The sequence below is a fragment of the Salmo salar genome, chromosome 10 (assembly GCF_965601325.2).
Source record: "Salmo salar chromosome 10, fSalSal1, whole genome shotgun sequence".
Classification (NCBI taxonomy): Eukaryota; Metazoa; Chordata; class Actinopteri; order Salmoniformes; family Salmonidae; genus Salmo; species Salmo salar.
The window spans coordinates 81,389,106-81,396,163 of NC_138300.1; the positions used below are offsets into that span (position 1 = coordinate 81,389,106).

The 7,058-nt window shown below is 41.6% G+C and overlaps 1 protein-coding gene across 2 annotated transcripts in view; it reads right to left on the reverse strand.

Moving 5' to 3' along the window:
• LOC106561000 (nuclear transcription factor Y subunit beta) overlaps positions 1-4,766 on the reverse strand; it is a 57,703-nt gene extending 52,937 nt beyond the window's left edge. The window contains exon 1 of one of the 2 annotated variants that reach the window (XM_014124521.3): positions 4,658-4,766. The gene's annotated coding sequence lies outside the window, so the exon portion shown is untranslated. Of the gene's footprint in view, positions 1-4,314; positions 4,608-4,657 lie in introns of those variants that run through there. The other variant, XM_014124522.3, reaches the window with a different exon arrangement.
• Between the last annotated feature and the right edge of the window lie 2,292 nt (positions 4,767-7,058).

Below are 7,058 nucleotides of genomic sequence, written 5' to 3' on the forward strand. Positions count from 1 at the left end.
TTCCCTTGGGCTGATCCATGTGGCTTCAGGGTGGGTGAGAAACGAGTTGGGTGCAGTTGAATCAGTGAAGGTAACCTGTAGTGGACTTGTGATATTTGTTTGTTTCTTCTAATCAGAGGGAGCAGGCACTCCGTGTCACACAACTTGGGTCAAGATCGGTTTCTTACTTTGATCTTAGGAACAGGGTATCATTGAAAGCAGGGATTTCTGGGGTAGTGTTAAGTGTGAAGGTGGAGCAATTGAAGTACAAGCTCCTTGGAATTTGCGTCGCCCGCGCTGTTTGGTGCGACGCCCGCGCTGTTTGGTGCGACGCCCGCGCTGTTTGGTGCGACGCCCGCGCTGTTTGGTGCGACGCCCGCGCTGTTTGGTGCGACGCCCACGCTGTTTGGTGCGACGCCCACGCTGTTTGGTGCGACGCAAACCCGGTGGGGAGGGTGGTGAAACAGAGGAGCCACCGGCAGTCCTTATGAGGTGTCAGAATCTCTACCTGACAAAGTCATGTTAGGATATATCTGTTATCCGGTTAGAGCTTTTGTGCCAAATCCACTGAGCTGTTTCAGGTGCAACGTTTATGGTCATGTAGCAGCAGTTTGAAGGAGGGAGTTTGCAATATGTGGGAAGTGTGCAGGAAGGCATGGGATAGAGGATTGTGTAGTTTCGGAGGATAAAGTTGTGTGTGTCAACTGTAGGAGTGCCAATGTTGCTGGGGATCGGAAGTGTTCGGTGTGAGAGAGGCAGGTTGAGGTGGCTAGAGTCAGTAGTGTAGAAGTTGTTGTATGCTGAGGCAGTGAAGAAATTAGAGGATGGGTCAAGGGTGTGAGTAGATTTGTGCCAGCACAAAGGGATAAGCCAACGAGTGATTTATGCTTCAGTAAGTTTGGCTTCTTATTGTTCATAGCAATGGCTTATCAATTGTACCGCAGCAATGGAACTTAAATTGAAGAAAATAGAGGTGGTGGCAGCTGCAGATAAGTATTAGGTACAGTACCAGTCAAAAGTTGGAAACACCAACTCAACACCACATCAAAGGTTGTTCTTTATTTTTTACTATTTTCTACATTGTAGAATAATAGTGACGACATCAAAGCTATGAAATAACACATGGAATCATGTAGTAACCAAAAAAGTGTTAAACAAATCAAAATATATTTTATATTTGAGATTCTTCAAAGTAGCCACCCTTTGCCTTGAAAGCTTTGCACACTGGTGGCATTCTCTCAACCAGCTTCATAAGGTAGTCAGTTGGAATACATTTCAATTAACAGGTGTGCCTTGTTAAAAGTTAATTTGTGTAATTTCTTTCCCTCTTAATGCGTTTGAGCCAATCACTTGTGTTGTAACAAGATAGGGGTGGTATACAGAACATAGCCTTATTTGGTAAAAGACCAAGTCCATACTTTGGCAAGAACAGCTCAAATAAGAAAAGAGAAATGACAGTCCATCATTACATTAAAACGAAGTTTAGTCAATCCAGAAAATGTCAACAACTTTGAACGTTCAGTCGCAAACAACATCAAGTGCTATGATGAAACTGGCTCTCATGACGACCGCCACAGGAAAGGAAGACCCAGAGTTACCTCTGCTGCAGAGGATAAGTTCATTAGAGTTACCAACCTCAAAAATCACAGCCCAAATAAATGCTTCAGTGTTCAAGTAACAGTCACATCTCAACAGCAACTGTTCAGAAGAGACTGCGTGAATCAGGCCTTCATGGTCAAATTTGTGCAAAGAAACCACTATTAAAAGGACACCACTTGCTTGGGCCAAGGAACACGATCAATGGACCTTAGACCGGTCGAAATGTGTCCTTTGGTCTGATGAGTCCACATTTGAGATTTTTGGTTCCAACCGCCATGTCTTTGTGAGAAGTAGAGTAGATGAACGGATGATCTCTGCACTTGTGGTTCCCACCGTGAAGCATGGAGGAGTGGTGTGATGGTGCTTTGCTGGTGACACTGTCAGTGATTTATTTAGAATTCAAGGCACACTTAACCAGCATGACTACCACAGCATTCTCCAGCGATACACCATCCCATCTGGTTTGCGCTTACTGGGACTATCATTTGTTTTTCAACAGGACAATGACCCAACAAACCTCCAGGCTGTGTAAAGGCTATATGACCAAGGAGAGTGATGGAGCGCTGCATCAGATGACCTGGCCTCCACAATCACCCAGACCTCAACCCAATTGAGATGGTTTGGGATGTGTTAGACCACAAAGTGAAGGAAAAGCAGTCAACAAGTGCTCAGCATATGTAGGAACTCCTTCAAGACTGTTGGAAAAGCATTCCTCATGAAGCTGGTTGAGAGAATGCCAAGAGTGTGCAAAGCTGTCATCAAGGCAAATGGTGGCTACTTTGAAGAATCTCAAATATAAAATATATTTTGATTTGTTTAACACTTTTTTGGTTACTACATGATTCCATGTGTTATTTCATAGCTTTGATGTCGTCACTATTATTCTACAATGTAGAAAATAGTAAAAATAAAGAAAAACCCTGAGAATGAGTAGGTATCCAAACTTTTGACTGGTACTGTTTATGAGATTTGACTTCAGAAGAGTTACAGGGTGCGTTGAGTGGTGGTGTCCCGTCCTCCCAGGCTGTTTGCATAGTTCTGGAATGGGGTAGTGGATTTTTAATCCCCCTTCCTTTTGATATCACAAATGTAACGTGACTGAACACACACTACAGCACAGTAGGAGGCTGCATGCACAAACAAAATGTGCGAACGCAATGATACCAAAGAAGAAAGCATAGGTTGTTGTAGCCAAAGATTTGTATAACTATACAAAGACCACAGCCTGTCGTTTGAAATGGAGTCAGTGGACAGAACAAGCAAGGTGGGCAGAGTCAAGGACGAGCTACCGAGATCCTATTGGCACATTCTAGCGAACATTTGCATATTTCCATTAGGGAACGCATGTGAAATAACTCAATTTGTCTTCGCATTCCTAAACAACGCAACTTTTTAAATCGTTTGAAAAAGGTAAAGTTTACAAAACTTTGTTCACTCTGTAAGTAACATATTTTAGTTTTGCAATAAGAAAACTGTATTGAGATCAAATGTTTAATCGATTAGAACATTAGCAGAATGTCGGCCAAAATCCATCTCCCACTGCCGGTGTTGTCGAAAATCTCCCCCCCTTCACGTTCTTCAATGCTGCGACTTGATTGCTAGTTGAGATTTCTGCTCTTCACTCCGTTGTCAGTTTAGCCTACATTTCACCGATCTTAGTAGCAGAAAGCATTTTTTTGTCTACAGTTTTCGGTTTGGCTATTTGTTTCAAGTGTATGTGGCGGTTCTAGCTTGTATGGAGCCCTGGGCGAACCCCCCACTTCAGCGCCTACCCGCACCCGGGGGCGCCACGTGTGCGGGTGGGCCCCCGGTAAGTTGCCACCCTGGGCGGCTGCCCATGTCGCCCCTACCTAAATCCGCTACTGATTTGTATTAGTCTATAATTAAATCTCTGCTAGAATGTGTCATCTCTCCCATGTCTTACTCGACTAGTATTTTTGAAAGCGTAAGGATAATAATTCAGCCATTTATTGCTTGCCAACATTTTACTCCCTCTGTTTAATATAACACACATACATTCATTATTAATTTCGGTTGCCTCTCCTGACGTGAAGTGTGTTCTATAGAAAGTATTTGACTCTAGCCACAAAATTAGAAGGGGGGATTCTGGTAGGGTGGTGATTTTAGGCACAACACCGCCATCCCCTCGCTACTAGAATGGAAACGCCAAGCGGATGCTTCACATTTATACATCCGGTGAAATATCTGTCTCGTTGTTCCATCTGTGAGTACAGCTGTCTAGTCGCGGCTAAAACAGAGTACATTCACATTAGCATGGAATGGAGAATCTAACATACAGTTGCATAAAAACTACGATTTGTTACTAATTCAGACATGGATGGTCATGAATCTATAAGCCGCTTGCTACCCAGCTAACTTTTCCAGAGCCCATGGCTCTGCAACATTCTCTTTGTTCCCGCGTTGACTGACAACTAGCCAGAGGGGAAATACAATGGCTAACTGGTTGGCTAGTAGTAGCGAGTATAACGTTAACTGGCTTATGTCGACGAAGCGAACTTGCCAAAAACCCAGAGACGACTTTGAGGTCGAGGTAAATACGCGGAGACGGAACAGTTAGCATTTTTACTTAAGATAACTAGCTATGATAACAAGATGCGCTAGCTAGATGGGAAGGAGAGCTAACGTTAATGTTAGCTCGTACTAGCCAACTCACATTCATACTAAATCAAAAAACGCACCATTTAATGACCATTGTTAAATCGATTAGTAACTCACGATTTGGAAAAATTCTTCATGTTTAAACAATATTCAAGATGTCCCGTCGACTTCACCAGTTTGACCACCATGCCTAACATAGCCAATTACCATAGCTACATATGATTTTAGGAATTCTTTGAGCAAGTCTTTGTTTGGAGGGCCTGTGCGTGAGAACCCATAGCAGGATACCATTTACTAGCGAGTCCTGCAATTTAACAACTCGCAGTCTTCATTTCTACTTTCCCGCTGCTAATTCCCATTCACACTACCATCAAATAAAAAGAAACAGTCAAACGCGGAGATTTCGATTCGAGGTAAAGCGAAATCGGATAGCAATCATTGGCCGGAGCCAGCCACAAACCTCCAATACAGCCCTGGTTGGTTAGCTTCTCTAAACGGCCGTGTGGTTGGACAGAAAATGGCTGCGAGAGAACCAGTCCCAGCGCGAAGCTCTGCGCCCCAAAAGCACTATCTCACTCTGCCGCTAGGGGAGCAACCTGGAAATTAGGCTACTCGTCATATTGATGCAGAGGCAGAACAAGCTTTTTAATAAAAACAAATTATTCACTAGACAGTTTGTTGGACTCATTCTCAGCTCACAAAACAATGCAAGACAAGTCACACAAATAAAAATAATAAAAAAACAAGTCACACAAATAACCCTTAACAAAGAAAGATTGACTGTAATATTTTGGACACAGTAAATGTAGAATAACAGCAATTATACTTCACTATAACCAAAGTTATACTGCATTGTATGTGGCACTCTGACTGCAATCTTTTTTCATAAGGGGAGGAAGTAACTGCAATATTATTGTCTCACATTGTCAAAATTAGGGTATGGTAACTTTGGTAATTTAGACTTTATTCACTTTAAAAAAAAATACATATGCTATTTTTATATATATATATATATATATATATATATATATATGTGTCAATTAGTTTATAGGGGATAGAACATATGGTTCAAGAGAAAATAGCATAATTAATGAAAAAAGTATCTAATCAACAATGGCATTCTTTTCAATTAACTGAAACTCTTCCAACTATTCACTTTTTTCATAACTGCCACCAGTTTGGTGCCAAAACATTTACAACAAAGACATTTGGACATAGCAAAATAAATAAGTGTGTAAAAAAAAGAAGGATATTTCATGCTGAAACCTGAGGCCTCATAATAAACACCAATGTTATTTACTAAGTTGATGGTTTATATTTAGGATAATGTTTTACAGCTTGGTCAGTAAATATTTTATTTTAAAATCATCTTTCATTATTTTATATATTTTACGTGAGATTGTATTATTTTATAAAATGGCATCTAGTGGTATTTTTGGGTACTGCAGATTATCAGATGTGTAATTATTGCTGTGGGTAGAAATAATTACACACCTGTGATAATCTGCAGTACCCAAAAAGACCACTAGATGCCATTTTATAAAATAATAAAAATATACATGTGTACAAAACATTAGGAATGCCTGTTTTTTCCTTGACATAGACTGACCATGTGAAAGCAATGATCCCTTATTGATGTCACCTGTTAAATCCACTTCAGTCAGTGTAGATGAAGGGGAGGAGACAGATGCCTTGAGACAATTGAGACGTGGATTGTGAAGAAGAGATTGAGAGGGACTGGAGTTTAGACACACCGTAAGATCGCGAACAAGAAAAAAAAATGAAGAAAATGGACCATATTATGAATAAATATGGAGTGGGGATTGCACAAGCCTTCTGGAAGATCTGGTGAAGGACAAGATGGTGGACAAGAAAAAAGGGAGAAAAGTGGAATATGTTTTGAGTAAATAGAAGTGTGCAGAAGGGCATGAGACGAAGGAATGTATGGCATCGGTGGAGAAAGTTGTGTGTTAGTTGTAGGGGTTGCCCATGGGGCTGGAGATAGGAGGTGTCCGGTGAGAGAAAGGCAGATTGACGTTGCCAGGTTTAGAGTAGTACAAAAAGTGTTATGTGCCGAAGCAGTGAAGAGTGGTAGAGGAAGATGGGTACAGGGTGAGGGATTCTGAGAGGATTCCTGTGAGTAGGCAGAGACAGAGAGAGTGATTATGAAGAATATGTTCTTCAGTATGGTGGGCTTTTGAGCATTTATAGCCATGGTTGTCAATTGTACTTCAGAAATGGATGGAAAGTCACAGAAAAGGAGGTTGTGGTGGCAGCGGCAGAGAAGTACTTGGGAAGTACATCATTGCCAATCAGGTGCATCCCTTCATGGCAGCAGTGTATCCACCTGTGAATAGATTTTTAAAGCAGGATAATGCCCCATGCCATATTGCAAGCTGGCAAGTAAGTATTTTGTGCAAATGGGGAAAAAAGAAACAAGCTCAACCATTTGCCATTAGTGAGAAGAGCAAAAATCTATTTTAACTTCAGAGATACCACGACAAGATCCTGAGGCCCATTGTCGTGCCATTCATCTGCTGCCATCACCTCATGTTTCAGCATGATAATGCACGTCACCATGTCGCAAGGATCTTTACACAATTCCTGGAAGCTCAAAATGTCCCAGTTCTTCCATGGCCTGCATACTCAGACATGTCACCCATTCAGTATGTTTGGGATGCTCTGGATTGACATGTACGACAGCGTGTTCCAGTTTCCGACCAATATCCAGTAACTTCACACAGCCATTGAAAAGGAGTGGGACAGGCCTCCCAAGTGGTGCAGTGGTTTAAGGCACATTTACATTTTAATCATTTAGCAGACACTCTTATCCAGAGCAACTTACAGTAGTGAATGCATAC